At 42.8% G+C, this 18,175-nt stretch overlaps 1 protein-coding gene across 2 annotated transcripts in view; it reads right to left on the reverse strand.

Moving 5' to 3' along the window:
* ACVR1 (activin A receptor type 1) overlaps window positions 1–17,521 on the reverse strand; it is a 141,239-nt gene extending 123,718 nt beyond the window's left edge. The window contains exon 1 of one of the 2 annotated variants that reach the window (XM_040229123.1): window positions 17,356–17,521. The gene's annotated coding sequence lies outside the window, so the exon portion shown is untranslated. Of the gene's footprint in view, window positions 1–6,978; window positions 7,143–17,355 lie in introns of those variants that run through there. The other variant, XM_040229124.1, reaches the window with a different exon arrangement.
* Window positions 17,522–18,175: the final 654 nt, after the last annotated feature.

Raw genomic sequence — 18,175 nt, forward strand, 5'->3', positions numbered from 1 at the left:
CGCTACTTGCCCTTCGCAGAGGCAGGGGAAAAAAAGTGCTCTAATATGCTTTTGTCCTGTGGCTGTAATTAAGGTTGAAAAAGGCCTTCAGTTTTCCCCTTGAAGACGTCATCAGATTCGAATGACTCCTGTCTCATCCTCATCTCCCCTCAATGTGCTCTTTTAAAACAGCCTCCATGTCTTTCCATTTCCCCTGAGCAACTAACTCCCTGCTTTCAACTTTTCACCACTTATTCAAAGCCTGTCCTCTCTCGTCCTAAAAATTGCTGTTTCCATTTCTTTACTCTCTTTCATCATCATTCCCCTTCCCCAAATCCTAACACTAGATCTTTAATGACTCATGGGAAAGATAATTTAAAAAAAAAAATTGACAGTGGTCCATTGTGATAAAATAGAGAATGCGTAACACAAAATAACATCTCCCTTGATTCAAAATCACAAGTATTTATTGAATGCCCACTGTGTGACCTGTAGGAGCTCCTCCTTCAGCAAAGCTGCAAGCTTTGTGACAGGGGCTGATTCATCTCCACATCCCTCCACTCAGCTCATCAAAGTATCTCATACACAGAGGAAGGCCCCTCTGAAGTCCAGAGAGGTTTGGGCCTCTTCCACTGTGATGCCTTCTGGTATTATAAAAAGAAATGCCAAAACTCAGTGACAAAAACTGTGCATGTTTTAAATATTTACAGAACATGCCAGGCAATATTATTGGGCTGGCCTCAAGATAATTACATGGTCCAGTAATGAGACAAAAGTTCAAAGTTGTATGATCCAGGACGCCTTCCTTCAATCCTGTTGGTGTATTTCTGGGCCCTGTCATTCAAAAGTAGTATTAAGACCAATGTGAAGGCCTTGAAAGTGGGCTGCTCGGGCCAAAGGGAACTTCTATCCTCCACCACCACCACCTCCCAAGGGCCCTACATAGCGGCGAGTGGAGGAGTCATGGAAGAGTCGGTAAACAACTTCAGCAGTGAACACAAGGTCTCTATCCTCAGGGAAGTTACAAACCAATTTTTTTTTTTTAAAAAAAAGGACACACTTTCCACCCCCATCCCTCCCCAAATATAATGGACTACATCCTAGATCCATCTTTAATCATGGACAAGTCTTCAACACATTTAAACTTCAGGATTTTCTTTTTTTTTTTTCCCCTGTAAAATAGAACATATTAATTTTGGCCATGCCTTCTGTATAAAGGTTATCTAAAGGCTCATAAAAGATGTGTTGGTATTTTAGTAAACTGCAAAGCCCTCCACAAATGGAAGCTACATAGGCCCAATGGTTGAGTATTTAATCACATGCTGCCTTACCACTGCCATTAAAAAAAAATGACATTTATAAACATATAAATTCAAAATTTGGCATTGTTGTGTCCAGCAAACAGTAAGAAAAGGGGGAGAAAAGGTGTGTGGCTATGACTTGAAAGTAAAGCAGTCTTATTGGGCCCCAGAGAGCTCTGGCAATTTTTCTGTGAATATCTGAATACTCCTTGTAATCGTTAGTCCTTGTTGAAATAACTTCCATGAGTAACCACAGAGATGACTAGTCCTCAAACAAACCCAGATTTACTCTCTAACGCCCCATACTATGTCAGGCTTCTTTTGCAGTTAGAACTTATAGAGTCATTTGCCTAAGCGAGTCTCCTCCCTCTCAACTCCTCTAATCTCATTTCCTCGCTCATGCTAAGCAGACACAAACATGACTAACCTAAATTACCAAAACAAACTGCCCTGAAAAACCCTTATCTGTTTGGGTCACAGGACCACCATTCCCTTCCCTTCCCTTCCTCCAGGTGGGCATCCCACCCACTCCTCCGCTTTCCAGACTCAGGGTCCCTCTCCCTGCACACATCCCATGGACCTGTGGCAGATCACTCTCTCAGCCCTTCTCCCCAGGCAGGTTGCTTCCCCACCTTGAACTTCATGCCAGGACCTGGACAGGCTCTCACTGGAGTCCAGATCAGCCTTTTCTTCTGAGCTATGAAGGCTCTTCTGACAGTTGCCCCTGGAGGTCCCAGAGAACCTCAGGCAGACTAGTCAAGTTGAGCCTGGCCCCATCCAGCATCCCTGCCCTCCCATTCTGCTCTGCTTTCACCATCTATCCACTCCTGCTGTGACCTGAGACTCTCCTCCTCCTACCTCATCGGGATCAGATCAGTGAGTCGCCCACCTCAGCAGCCCTGAAATCACCACCATCCTCTCCAGCCACATCTGTCACTGTTTCTTGACCAGGCTGCTGTTCCCTCTGGCTCCACGTGTGTTCCACAAAGTGGGACATGTCTGACTGGTGGTCCCCCCAACATAAGGCTCCATGGCTCTTCATTTTGTCACTTTCCAACAGTTAATGTTTCTATTACATAGCAAATTCTTAAGGTGCACATCGAGACCACATTTCCACAAGTATAGTTGTTTTGAACAAATGATCATGCTCCTTAGAATAATGTGAGGAACCTTTAAAAATTCTAGGTACATCCCAGACCAATTAAATCACAACCTTGGCGGTGGGGGCGGCAGGGGCGGGGGGGGGCGGGTGGAGCATCAGGTTTGGAAATTCCAATGTGCAGATGAATTTGGGAATGACTCTATTAGAATAAGCCCGAGAGACAATTATTTCAGGGAAAAGGCTTGAGACCATTTAAAGAAAATGAGTTAGTCAAAGGTATGGTAAACAGAGGGAAGGGTGCTCAATTCACCCTGGTTTGTCCAGGGCTCTAGCACTGAAGATCCTGGCATAGCTCTTCATCACAGGCAAATCAGGACAGTGGGTGACCCTACTGTCAGATGAGGCAGTGTCTGAAATTTGGGAATGAGTGCTAGTCTCTTCCAAAATGTGTTCAGCAAAATACTATCCCCTCTCCCTGGGGTGTGAACAGCTGTGTAGCCATAAAGGGTTCCACTGTGGAATAAACTGGAAAGACCCCAGGGATATCCCAGGATAGATGATTAAGTTAATGGTTTTCCTCATTGCCAGCTTCCCAAAACTTCCAACATACTCTAGTCACTTACACTGTCTGACAGAAGGACATAGCCTGCACTTCTCAAGCTCATATGAGAGCCTTTGTTGGGGAGCACTGTATGACTGAGGATTCAAACTTTTTGTTAAATGTTGCCTTACTTGTACTTCCAGGTAATTCTGGGAAAAAGTAAATCTCATGATGTCACTTCTTTCATGATCAACCTCCTGTTTAGGGAAAAAAAAAAAAAAAATCCCAAGGGACTTCCTTGAAGGTCCAGTGATTGAGACTCTCCATTCACACTGCAGGAGGCATAGGTTTGATCCCTGGTCGGGGAACTAAGATCTCACATGCTGCAAGTTTCGGTCAAAACATGTTAAAAAAAAAAAAAAAAAAAGTCTGTCTCCTTTTCTAGGTCTCCCATCTTTTATCCTTTCTGTGTTCTATTGTTTAACAAATTTTTAGAAGCATTCAAATCACCTGGTGATAGTGCTGCAATGCTGATTCTGATTCAGTAGTACTGGGGTGGGCCTGAGACTGCAATTTTAGTGATGCTAACTCCCAAGTGATGCCACAACTACTAATCCGACTCGTTGGATGGCATGACCAACTCGATGGACGTGAGCTTGAGCAAGCTCCGGGAGTTGGTGATGGACAGGGAAGTCTGGCATGCTGTAGTTCATGGGGTCACAAAGAGTCAGAAACGACTGAACTAAACTGAACTGCTAATCCAAGGACCACACTTAAGCAGTAGGGCTCTGGTCACTCAAGCCTCTGTGCCTCAAAAGCCCTTTTCCCATCTGATGCCTTCCCACCCATCTTTTAAGATGCTTGAGAATATCATTGTCCTGAGAAAATGACTGTGCTGCCCTTTCAAACAGAACCACACATCCCAACTTTATGCTTACAGCTCTGTTCTGGTGCTACACTGTTATAGCTTGACCATTTTTCTCTCTCTCCCAAGCTGAGCTCTCTAACAGCCTGTCTGTCTCTACATGCTCAGCACCTGGCACAAAGTAGCTAGTCAACAAATCTATGTAGAAGGAAGGAGCGGCTACACAATAAAAGAGATGCATAATCTTAGTCGAGGGAAGACTTTTTAAAAATGAGGTTGTTAGCAGAATCAAATTTTAGGATTCGAGTTTTGTGGTTGAGGATCTTCAGCAGGAGAAACAAGCAGAATTTATGCTATCGTTACAGAGTCAAATCACAATGGATTATCATTGCCTATTTGTTATAGGATACAAAACAATAAAATTCCCATTTTCTTGAAACAAAATCCAGATAATCTTCTCATGAACATTTAACAGACTAAAATCACTAGGCACCATGGGAAATGAAACACCACTGACCTCTAAATGTGCATTCATCCACTTTATGGAGAATCCTTTCGACAATTCCAAGTTTAAACAAACCTTTGTGAAAAGATTACTCCAGCAGGTTTAATGTAGTCACAGCTGTCAAAATCATGGGCAATGTATCACACTTAAGAGAGCATTTGAAAATATGTCAATAATTATAATTAGACACTTGTACTAGATCTAATATACTTTCAATACCCTTTTACTCCAACTGATATGAAATTAAAACCAGTTACTTAAAACTGCAACTCTCAGATCATAATTTACTTCTAAAGTAGATATAAAACCTGTCACACTACTGAGATGGAGTACATTTTACTCAAGAGGATAAAAGGCCACAGTATTGTAATACATCATTTTAGGTAAGGTGACCACCTTTAACACGCAAAGGGTAAAATATATTATCGAGGTGCAAAATCTTTCATTATTTACTTTACCCATCTGTATCTAAAAATTTCCTCTTCAAAATTATGCACGACCCACACAGCCCAGAGATAATAATTCTTAACATTCCGGTTTATTTCCTACTAGCCTCTTTTTTCTATGTCCGTATAGTATACGACTACAAACCTGAATTGTACTATGCTTTATGTTTATGGAATTGTACATACTTTGTGTGTATGGAATTATACTGTTTTATAGTGTCCTGCTTTTTGTACTCAATGTTGTTTTGTATAACCTCCATGGCCAATCTATTTATTCCAAAATTTTCTTCATGCCTACAATGGGTAAGGCAATATACTGTAATCGGCACAGGATACATGAACACAGGGATTACCAGACACAGTTCCTGCTCTTGGTATTTAACCACAGATATACTGATTATATATACACGATATATATGCTACGCATTATATATGCACACATACATATGTATATGTATACATACATATATTATATATATAGTAGTACATGCAAGATACAGAAAAGGAAGCACTAACTACATGGAATAGCCAAGGAAAGTCTGAGAGGGTAGCTTTTAAGGTGAGATCTGTCCCTGGAAATTCACCTAATATTTCGGGATTATACATAATTTCCATATTATTCATAATGGGTGTGTAGGCATACACACATATATAGTTTTTGTGCATATATACCTAACCTTTACATGTTACTGTAGAACATTTAGATTTTTTTTTTTTTTTTACTATTTTACAAAGACTTGAATAAATTTGTATACTCAAAGAGCTTTAGTAAGTGATTTTTTTTTTTTTTTTTGATGAGTAAGTAACCAGGGGCTCAAAATCTTTTCCAGAATAATTACATTTATATTAGCAGCCCAAAATTTCTAAGTCTTTCAAGTGAAATAATCCAAGCATGTTGCTTAATTTTTAGGGGAGCCAATTCCAAAAAACTACTGAAGTACAGGGAATAAACATGAATTTTATATTACATTTACTTGGTTTTGAATTTTTAAGTACATCTAATTTGGTAACCACCAAGAAATCCAATCATCTTATTAAACTATACCAGCTAAATATCTCAAAATTTTAAACAATCCCCTCTTTTACTTTCTTCATACTATAAAATACTTCGAAAGAGTTAAAGCAGTCTGCTCTGGCCTGTTCCATAAAATTTTTCTGTTTCTTAAAGATTGTCTATCATAGACCCATTGCTTTTTTAAAAATGCTATTACAAAAATAAAACATTTTTCCCTAAGTCTAAAAATCTATTGGCTCTATTCTTGATCAATAATAAAAAGCTAACTATATGAGTTTCTTTGTCACTAAAGGCCTACTTATCACTCACCACATTTCAGAGAGAAAGAGAGACAACCAACCACGTAAGCTCTGCTTTTAACATAAAGCACAAGCCAGACACAGTGCTTTAAAACAATCAAAGTAAAGCTGTGGTTAGTAAGGTTCCCAGAGCCCAAGATTCTTCAGACTCAAAACTATATAGGGGGAAAAAGTCATCAGGCTCCATTTACTGGAACAGCCAAAACAGACGACAACAGAAGAGAATCAGCAAATTATTAAACTTCAGAGATAGCTGAGTCTGTGCCCTTCCTGACAGATAAGGAGAGAAAAGTGCCACAAAGAAAAAGGTTGATATAGTGACTTTCGGGAACCACATCACTGGTTTACACCAGAGAACAGACTAGTGCTTGAGTCTTATGGGTTACTTTCTCATTTCCACCATGCCATTGTGCTTCAACCTATGCTGAAAATTCAAATGTAAACATCCTTTAATTCAGCAATTCCAATTCTAGATACTGACCCCCAGATATACAGGAGATAGGGCTTCCCAGGTGGCTCTAGAAGTAAAGAACCCACCTGTCAAAGCAGGAGACATACAGACATGGGTTCGATCCCCAGGTGGGGAAGATCCCCTGGAGGAGGGCATGGCAATCCATTCCAGTATTCTTGCCTGGAGAATGCCATGGATAGAGGAGCCTGATGGGGTACAGTCCATAGGGACACAGAGAATCAGACACGACTGAAGCGACTTAGCACAACACACACAGAGCACGTACAAGAGATAGACAGATGGATCTGAGCTACACGGTTTCAGATCTACATATCCATCTATATATAAATCAATATGTAGATATAGTAGTAAATGTAAAGATAGGCACTGCAACATTGTAACACATAATGTTACCTAAAATAACAAGTGAAAGACTGGCTGAATACATTATGATACATCCACACAATGAAATACCTTTCAAAAGAAGGAGGGAACTGGATGGTACTGGTAGCAAAACATTTCCAAGGTAAGTTAAAAGAAAAAAGTCAGGTATAGAATTGAAATGTGCACAATATGAAACACTTATGATATAAGAAAAACACATCAGTCTGTAAATGTAGACACTATCACCGGAAGGATACACAATTAGTTTTAATCATGGTTTTTCTCCAGAAAGGGAAAGCAGAAGGCTGAAGAACAAGGTACCTTTCACTGTATGTCCTTCCTGTACTTCAAGTCTTGCCATGAGCACGTGTAACATAACACAAAATTGGTTTCTAAAACGTAGGACAGGGAGGCGTGGTGTGCTACGATTCATGGGGTCGCAAAGAGTCGGACACGACTGAGCAACTGAACTGAACTGAACCATAAAATACTATGATGAATAAAAATGATTTGGGGAGGAGGGGGTGGGCCAGGACCCAGGATTGAACCTGTGCCCCTTGCAGTGGAAGCATAGAGTCTTAACCACCAGACTGGCAGGGAAGAAAAATATATTATTTTTGAGGTTCTGGTGGGACACCAGAAAAAAAAAATTGTAAGAACTCATATCAACATGTACATGTAATGAAATAAATCTATGTGTGTATTAGAAATAAAACTCCAATTTGAGAAAAAATAAATAAATAAAGAGCAAGATGGCCCAAAATGGAGACTGAAATATCCAAGACAAAAATCTTTCTGAGAACAAAAGAAACACTCTCCTGGAAGATTTCCATGTTCAATACCCACACCTGAAAAAGATCACTCAACCTAGGCTTAGAATGTCCTAGGACAATGGAACTTTTAAGGATTAAAAGGGAACCAGGGGAGAAGGAGAGTAGCTGAGGTGGATGTAGCTGATTAAGTAACAATGAGTTGGAGGGAATCCTAAACAAACAAGCCAAGATAAGGGGAAAAAACTCCTCTGAATTTGAAAAGGACATTCCATTCTAAACTGGATAAAGCAGGAATAAACCCCAAACTGAACCATTCTCTTTTGACTTTTTCCCCCAATCTCAGGGCATCTGAGACACAATTTAAAAAAAGAAAATCATTGCTTGAATTCTTTTCAGCTAAATAAGGCTTAGCAAAATAGGCATAAATGTAAGTTAAAGGTGTCACTAATCAAAAAGTATATATGCCTTTGATTCTATGAGCAGATGTTTATCAGTTCCCATGTCCAGAAGCTGAAGACTGTTATTGTACTCCTTTGTTCGGATAAATATTTGGTTTATTTGCAAGACAGGGTGTACTTGACCCCCAAAAAAGTCAATAAGAGACTTTGAACTGTTTGTAGCTTCTTCACTTATCATTCAGATCTTAGCCCATGTTTTCCCATTTCCAAAAGGCACTTCCATCGTTTCCCACAGCTTCAAGTCCTTGTTTCCAAGGTTCCAGTATCATATTTCCAACTCCTCACTAGACTCAAATAAGCCCTCTTCTGTATCCATGTCCCACCAGAACCTCAATGCCAATACCACACCCCATCTCAAACCAGGTCCTTTTACTAACCTTCTGCTTTAAGATCAACACCATTCTCCTAGTCATTGGTGTTCCAAAAGTTAGATATGCTTGCCCACTACGCATCCCTCCCTCTCTTCACAAAAATGATTTAATTAATCTATGGCTTCCCCAGCCCAAAGTCAAAACCCTAGTTCTACTTTCATTTCTTCTTAGATTCTGGCCATCTGCCCTCATCACTAGAGTGATCACCAACAGAAAGCTATATAACAGGCGTCTCACACTCATGCCTACAGGGACAATGCAGTTAGCATATAGCAGTAAGGCTGGTTAGGAATCTGAAGAAATAAACAATAAATAGCAACTGAGGCTGGGCCTCAGTACCTGCGGGAAAAACAGGATGAGCCAGAACTCTGGTGAACCCAGCACACACATCCCCTCAGACAGACACGATCACAGGTTTCCTGCAGGAATAGAGGCCTACTGCTGCCAGAGCTTTCAATTCCGCAGGAGTAAGTGGAAATTTAGACTTTTTTGTGTGAAATTTCCCCCTATTTAAATGTTGGCAACCATTTGAAAAAAATGTTTTGAATGCAGTATCAAGCAGGACAAAACTGCAAGGTGGATTCAGCCCAGAAACCCTCAGTTTTCAAGCTCTGCTCCACAGCATGACGAGCTGGGGATCGCATAGCTTGGATTAAAGCTCAGACCTCAGACTTCTTCCGTCACCCCTCTAAGTCTCAGTTTCTCCTTCTGTAGAATGAAGATAATAAGATGAACTACCACATGGAGCTGTGTGATCCTTGAATGAGAGGATGCAAATAAGGAGCCTGATCAGGGCCTCCTTCACAGGTACTATTATGTTATTTATGCTCTCTAAAAATCAAGTCTAAAACCTCCAGCCTGGCATTCAAAGTAAACCATAATTTGACTCGCAATCTAAGTTTTCTTCTAAAGTGCTGACCTTCAGGTACTCCAGTCACATTGCAAACAGCTTTTTAACTTTATTAATTTCCATATTTGCTTAGCCAAAAAAAAAAAAAAAAAGTGGGAGAGGGGCAGGGTATGCAATATAATCATTTAAATAACACTGGCCATTCTACCCAGGACACTTTGGCCCTGAAATTAGTGCAAACTGGAAGACAGGAATCTGCTGTTCCTTTGCAATGTCTCAGGTCTTAATGCCTCTCCAAGAAGCTATACCTCAAGGCACTGAGTCTGATTCCAGTGATTAAAAATATGTACAGTTCTGTGTTCTACAACTAGGCTCTTAAACAAAAGCCAGCTACCTCATATTTACTTGCCCCATGCCCTGCTTTCGGAATGTTGCCTGTTCTGTAACCTACACATATACATAATAGATACCTCTCCAAATGATAGCATCAAAATGGTACTTCTTTCCAAGGCCAGCTAAACAGCTACTTCCTCAAAGGAGTTGGTCTATCCTTATCCCTCTGTATCTTGTGACCAAGATGCTTGGGAGTTCTGCCCTGTAAGTTAGTTACACGTGCAATTCTTCAAACCCTTATTCAAGTGCTCCTTGAGGTCAACTTGGTTTTTTACTGAACTTGATAAATGTTTAATAAATGAAGAACAAAGAAGGGGGAAAAGATGAAGCGGCAGCAGTAACAAGGCAAGGAAATGTTAATAAAGACAATGACAACAACGATGGTTGCTGCCATGGGATTTATGCTCTTACTTACATCTTTTAATGCAAAGAGCTGTCCCCTATTAATCCCGTGTTGCATTTCTGAATAATAAGTGTACAGGGTCACCTTCCCCACCTCTCTCTCATCCTTTTGGGGCATGTTACCTGCTGTCCCCATATTACCGAAAAGTCACCTTTCCATTCAAATATAATCTACATAAACAGGGAGCTAAATGGCTCCTGCCACCAGTTTAAATCAATTAGCCCCACCTTCGATGTTGGTTGGGATCAAGATAATGATGCACTCTTGAAGCTGGTCCAAAACCCATATTAGTCACTTTAACCTGATCTGGAAAAACAATCAAAGACCCTTACACAGAGAAAACAACAACAGCGGGGTGGCCCGGCGCGGGCCCTGGGGGAGCAAAGCGGTGTGGGTCATCTGTAAGAATGACTAAGGCTCATACAAGAAGAAAAACAAAATTCTCACTCAGATTAGAAAATATTCAATACACGAATTATGGCTGATTTGCACAATACCTAGAACAGGTTTTTTCAAACTGCTGGTTAGAACGCGTTAGCAAGTTGTGAAATCAATTTACTAGATAGAGACCAGAATATTTTGTAACAAAAATTGAATTAGAAATTAGAAGGCACTGCCACATTGTTCTGTAAAATGTGTAATTCAGCTTTATTTTTAATATGCACGTGTATGCACGTGTATGTACTTGGTCATGATGTAAAATGAATTACCAAGAGTCAAAGATGTTTTTAAAACATTGAAATAGAATGTGCGTGTTTATATAATCTCTGGGGACTAAGATTTTCCATTTTTTACTAGGCCACACTCATAAAATAAGAGAATGTCTGTTCTTGAAACCGGCTGTGCACAATAGTTCAGTTCTTCAGGTTCAAAAAAGTGTATTAAAAATTATCATTTGGCATATTTTTCCCTTACCATTTTCCTATTCCCAGAAAAGAAGGTAAAGGTCACTTTAGAAAACCACCTTCACTTTTTCTTCCTACTGATTGTCCCTCCATATATTTCTTTTTTGTTGTTGTTGTTAGGCTGGTTGTTTAATTTATTCAGTAACTTCTATTTTTTAAGATTGATGCAAATTATCAACACATTTATTGAGCAACTATATGCATACAAAGCATTCTGTTAGGAAATGTGAGAAAGGTGACATGACAGTATTTTTTTATATTAATTTATTTTAATTGGAGGCTAATTACTTTACAATATTGTAGTGGTCCCTCCATATATTTCTATCTTGTTTAAGTTCCTGACATCAAGTTACAAGCTCAAAAGCTCTAGCTCTCTTAGTGATATTTGCTTATAAGCATTAAACTATCACTTAAGGAGAGTGAGCAAGCACAGTCAATTTTCACCCAGAGTGTAACATCACTCATCAATCTTCAATAGTGAAGATTCAGAATTTGGTTTAAGATACCTTCTCAGCCTAGCTCCTCTAGACAAGAAATAGTTTTGCTCAACTTCTTATGTTTTTCTCAGTCCCTGCTCTCCAAACTCCAAGTATCACCCTACATCTAACATTTAGCTTTGTCCAAGATCACCCCTATCTTCCTTTATCCCTTCTGCACATTTCTCATCAAACTCAAGGTTACTTTTTAGTTCAGTCAATAATTTTTCCATAACTACCTTAAAAAAAAAAAAAGGAAACAAAAACTACAGCAGTCTTATTTTCAATGGTCTCAATACTGCATGGTGGCCACCAAGGCCTATCTGGCTTTCACAAATGCGCAAGGCACCCTGCCATCAAGCGTTTAAGTGGAAAAGGTCTACGTGGGATACCCACTCAAAGCAGCCCTTAAAAACCTACTAAAAGAGAAGTTTACTTTAGATTCCATCCATTTACCCAAGAGGTCATCCACCGTCCACCTCTCACATGAGTACTGCCTACCACACTATTTCACTGTCAACTGTTTGAGAACAAATGCAACAGGGGAAAGTCAGTGTCAAGGAGTCAATTCACCAGTGTTTGAGTACCAACCCCACTCCCCACCGCCCTACACATACACATTACTTCAGGAGTCCTAGCTCTGCAGGGTAGGAAAAATAAGTTGAGATATTCTTCCCCTCAAAAGAAGTGTCATCCTGAAATTCAAAAACAATCCAAAAAGGAAACATATATCAAAAAGAACAGATGTCTTTTGAGATCACTAAGTACAAGTTATAATACCATGCATAATAAAGGGATATAAACAATAGTTCCTTCTACTTAAAGAGTGTCTTTTGTCCCCAGCTCCCAAACTCACATTTAAGGACCTGTGTCCGGTATCATCATCTCGAGACCACCTCCCTGATTGTCCAGAGTACTGGGTTATTTTGCCCCTCTCATATACAACCATCCATTCATTCTCTTAGCAATTAAAAAATGATTTACTGATTGTGTGGTCTGGGCCAGGTATTATATAAGGTGCAAGAGATACACAAAAGATGACTAAGACACAAGGAGCCCATTAAGAGGATTTGAAGTTTTTAGTGACAGAAATTGCATTCTTTAGAATTTTAAAAATACAGAAATGAATAACCTCAAGTCCTTGCTCCCAAAGAGATCAGTCAAATCCCAGCATGAGTACTGAAGATGGCCAAACACTAGAAGAATGTCAAAAGGTAAAATCTAGGAAGCACATGCTTGCTATGAAACCACTCTGAGCCCTAAAAGATTTGGTTCTCCCCAAAAGTGTGGAAAAGGCAAAACAGCCAAGACTTAGCCTTAAGATGAAAGAGCTGAACTCCTACAAACCCATCAGGACATCTGTGCTAAATAGGTCTCTCTGACCTAGTCCATCCTCCAAAACACAAACTTCACCTGCTGCATGAACTTCCACAAAATCTGGAAAGGCTAAAATTTAAAGTCACTTTCCCAGTCACAGAAATAAAGGTCAAATACCCAGAGCAAACAGTGAAGCAACTCCAGTGGGCAAAGTGGAATGTTGGTCAGAGACTCAAACCCAAAAATCAAACAACTGTGTCGTGGTGGCTCTGGAAAACAAAGCTCTCATGATCACAGAAGAGTCTTTAGACACATAAACAAGCTCAGATTTCCAGAGACACACATAAGAGCACAAGAATATTGATCAGTCGTGCAGCTGGTGTGATTATTGGGGTAGAGGGAAAGACACTCATTTTGACTTCAAAAAGGAAGCTGCTGGGCCTCTTAAATAATTTTGCGAGCTTAAGTTCAAGTAAAACTACCTTCTATCTGAACCAAATGCTGTGATGTGCCAGTCACGCCTACGTGAGGAAGCTCTTCCGTAAGTGGTCTTCCCAATAGACAAATCCCCGTTTAGAACTTCTGATTCTTCAACTAGCACAGCAAGCAAGGGCACTCTATGGCTAAGGACTAAGAGAGAAGAGGTAAATCTTCCATTTGGTTCTTCTAAGAGCTCAAGTTGGCTGCAGAAAGAAACAGCAAGTTTTCACTCCAACAGATCAAAGAAGGCATTTTGTACCAGGAAACCCAATTCAATCCTCATTTCCAGGAATAAAGCCACAGTGCCCAATATTTGCTTGGGAAAATAAAACAGGAGACTATGTGGACTCCAATTAAAATCTCTTGACAGCTTTATTTCCCAGCCTCACCAGTTTAAGGCTGTGAACATTTTAGCCAGGCACTGATTTAACTTAAATACCAACTCCCCAGTCTGAGTGGTCACACTTACCACCGGGTAGAAAAACGAAAGCGTTTTAACACTTCATGACAATATTCTTTGCCCCGTCCTGAGCACGAGATGTATAAGACAAGGTGATACTGAGAAGTGCCAGCCTCAGCCCAGCCCATCTCTCCCATGACCGCAGTCAGGAGAAACCACACAGCAGCCCACTATTATTTTAGTCACGATACTGGAAATGAGAGTGGGAGCAGGAGAAAATGGGTGGGGGGTGGGCAGAGGGGCTTACCTCAATCTTATTTGGGTATGACAACAATCAGCTTGCTTTAAAATTATCACCTGGGTTCTTGTCAATCAGCCAACAGTTCTTGTGTGCCTACTTCACACAGGCACCAAGCTAAGTCTATATGGTGCAGGGAAATATTCCCCAAGTAATCATTATGTTAATAGTTATGTGTTTAATTTTCTTAATCTTTTTACAAAAAAAGTATGTATCCTGTATGTAGGTTATAAAGTCTAAAAATAAAATCAGCACCCATGAACCCATCACTCAATCAAAAACCAGAATTATCAACCAACACTGTATCATCTACCTACGTCCTCCACCCCACCCATATCCCCAGGTGCCTTCAGCGCGTGCACGCACACACACGCGCACACACACACACACACACACCCACACCCACACACACACCCTACACGTGCGCACGTACACACACCCCACACACACCCAGGAATTCATTATCCAGAACATGGGTTTCAATCTAAGTGTCAATGCATCTTTAGGATTATCTCCTAATCATTATAGGTGAGTTGGCTTTCCAAATACAGCAGTGATATACTGTTTCTTCTTAAAACACGGTGTCTTTAAGGCCTTTTTTTTTTTTTAGGTAAACTGCTGCTTTAAAGAGAAATACTAACAGACTAAGTGAGACAGACTGAATTATGGTAAACTCATGACGATAGTGTAGAAATGAATTAAATTTGGCAAACACTGGCAAAAACAGCCGAGAACATAGGTTCCAGCATCCCACAAACTCCTGGTTCAAATCCTTACTCCACCCTTGATGAGCTCTACAGCTTAGGGCAACTCAGTTTTGCCAAGCCACAATTCTTTACTGTAACGGAATGGAATAATAATAAAACATATGGTTGTTGTGAAAATATAATGAAAAAGTGCGTGTAAAGATCTGAGCACAGTGTCTGGCACACATCCAGTCCCCTCCTCCCCAAATCATCATATCTGTCATTAAATTCACTCAAAACATATCAAAGGATTTTGCCACCACCAATAGTTTATATTTCCCTAATTTCTAACATGTAAAAATAAATCAAGAGGCAGGGATCCAACAGCAGAACAGTCACAGAGGACAATTCCTAGTTCCAGCTCCTGTTTGCCTAAAATTATAGTATACACTCATTGATTCCATCTCCACCTCGTGACCTTGAATAGCAGGATCATTTTTCAAATCCATTTCTGCCCTGGCCCTTCCTCGCTGAGAAGGCTGGACTACTCAATCCAACCTTACCTAGAAGCCTATTACAATCATCACAGGACTAGCTCTATGTAATGCAGAGTAAACCGGGCATAGTCTCTCTTTACTGATCAGTCACTGTTTTCCATTCCACAGACAGGTGCACAAATTTGGTAAATCACTACTTAGAAAAACAATCAGTACTATTAACAGAATTAAATTCCTCACATCTGAAGTTAATTCGTCACATTCCAGAACAGGGCATACTCCTCCATCTTTACTCTCCATCATCCTTGGTATCCTTTTAAGTTACTCAGAGGTAACAAGAAACTTATTCGTATTCAAATGATCACTGTTCCAGTGTACAAAAGCTGTAAAACTACTACCTATATCAAGTTTTATCTAAAGCCATCTCTCCATTTCAAGTAAATCTCACCCATACTGAAGAGAATGAATCCATCCTGGCCCTTGTTTTCTCATCTGTCCAGAATTTATTGCAACATCATTAACCACCTTTGAGTATCTTCACAAGGGCTGACTGTAGAAATGTGATTATCCAACACACAATTCCATCAACCTAAGGAATACGCATCTCAGCCTCCAAAGACTTCTGTTTTTTAATTCCAGGATAGAAAACAAAAACCACTGAATCAGGAAAAAAAGTGGTTTGGTCTCAGAAGCCAGGTGATCCAAATCCTGTCTAGGCCTAAGATAACCTCCTGAACGACCCCTGTGTCCCCATCAGCAAAATGGGGAAGATCCAGGTTTCACACTCAAGCATACTGTAAAATTGGAGGGCGAGGCCAGTGTCTGAGGTCAGCACAAGTCTAGCGTCTGCTGGCTGCCAGAGCCCGGGCCCCCCGCCAGCCACCCACCTCCAGAGACAAGTGCCAGGACATACTATAGTGTTTCCATTTAAGGCCCGCCACTTGGATCAGCCCATCTCTTGAAATTTCTTACCACCACCTTTCCAGGAAGAATTTTTGGGGGGGAAAGGGGAGGTGGTGACTATTTTTTGCCACCGACTTTCCTTGGGCTGTCAGAGCAGTCTGCATCTCTGGAACAGGATTCTTTTAAACCACTGGGCTAGTCTGTGTTTAAATGCCAGGCCTCTTTTCAAAAATATACAAAATGCGGATGAGATCAGTCCCTTCTCTCACAATCTAACTCCCATCACACACACTTCAAAAAAGAAAGCAAGCCCAATGAAATTAACAAATCCATTGTATTACTTTCCTATCTCTCTACCAAAGCCACAGTAAGCACAACTTTTTAACCAAGACTTTTCTTCTGCTAAGTGGAATGTTTTCTTGCCTAAGGAGCTTCTTCTACAGCTTCTTTCCCATGCAAGGAGCTTTCAGAACTCCAGAGGGAAAAAGGGAGGGTCGGGGAAGATTGGGAGACCTATCTAGCACAAACTGGACAGAGCTGAAACAGTCTAGAACCCGACGGAAGTGAGTGCTTCCAGCGCGGCAGAGGCCCACCTCTCTCCCCAGCGCACCCACGGCTCCAGCCTCACTGTTTTGGTTACAGTGTTGAAGGAAGGGTTTTAAACTTGGCAAAGTACCGTGCAACATCTGTAACCACATTTGCCTTCTGGGGATCGGAAGATGAATCCCACATTCCTGGCTTTGAAGCTTTTTGAAACTGCAGCTAGGAAGAACGGAGGGAGGGAGGGAGGGCGTTGAGCAGAGTTTATTGGCTGTCTCTCCAGCAGAAAATTCCTCTTGGAAGAGACGGATATTTTGAGGGTGGGGGTGATTTGCCCATCCCTTGACTCTCTACCAAGCTCAGCTGGGAAGGTGAGCCCCGTGGTCAGGCGGCCAGATCGATTTACAAGTCAGAGGCGCACACCCTGAAGGAGTTCACTACAGGCACACACACTGCAAACCCGAGACCACCCCACTCCATGCCTCTGCCCTCTCCCACATCCCACCAGCAGTTCAGGCCCACAGCAAGACAGTTTTGTTCCGCGGCTGCTTCCCCCACCGACAGTGAATCGCCTTGGGGGGAGAAAGGAATGAAAGCGAGGGGGAGGCACCGCAGACGCCCACCCTCCACCCCCAATTCCTGCGCCTTTTCCCGCTAGGTTCTCCCCTCGCTCGGTCCCCCGGGCTTCGGCTGGCGCGGCGGGCGACCTGCCCTCACCTCTTGTCCGGCGGCTGCGGGGGGCTGAGCCGGGGGGAGGCGGAGTGCTAGCCAGCCGGGCGCTGCAGGTCGGCGCGGGGCGGGGCGGGGCGGTGCAGCCGGCGAGGGAGCCCGGAACTCCGCGGGGCTGAGGGCCGGCGGCCGTCCCCGAGAGGCGGCGGCGGCGGCGGCGGGCGGGTGCGCGGGGCCGGGTGGTTTCCAGCCCTGGGGCCGGTGCGGCTGGCCGAAGAGCAGCCTGGCAGCAGCAGCGGCGGCGGCGGCGGCAGCGGCAGCCACCCCGGGGAAAGAGCCGGGGGAGGGAGGGGAGGCGGGGTGAAGAGGAGGCGGAGGAGAAGGAAGGGGAGGAGGGCGGGCGGAATAAACTTCCCGAGGCGCCGCGGCACGGGCTGGGAGGACGGCCGCGGGCGGGGCGGGCCGGATGGGGGCTGGCCCGGGGGGCAGTCGCGGGGGGACGGTCACTGAGAGTAGAAAAGTTCCCCCAGCGCCGAGGGGCAGGCTGCGGCGGCGGCGGCTGCAAAGAGCCGGAGTCGGAGCGGGAGGAGCGGGAGGAGGAGGAGAAGGAAGTGGCTGCGGAGCGCTCGGCCAATGAGTGTCTGGAGCTGTGATTAACCAGGCAGCAACACATCATTTCCTCCCGGCGCGGATCCAGGGAGCCGGGAGGGAGAGGGAAGACGGCGGGGCGGGGCCGTCCCCGCGCCCCCTGCAGGCGCCCGGCCGGGGGCGAGCCCGCCGAGCCCCGCCGAGCCTGGCCGAGCCGCCCCCGGCGCGCCCCTGGCTGTCTGGCCGGCCCGGAGGAGGCTGCGAGCGGGCCGCCTGCGGG

This window comes from Oryx dammah, unplaced genomic scaffold (assembly GCF_014754425.2).
Source record: "Oryx dammah isolate SB20612 unplaced genomic scaffold, SCBI_Odam_1.1 HiC_scaffold_27, whole genome shotgun sequence".
NCBI classification, from domain to species: Eukaryota; Metazoa; Chordata; class Mammalia; order Artiodactyla; family Bovidae; genus Oryx; species Oryx dammah.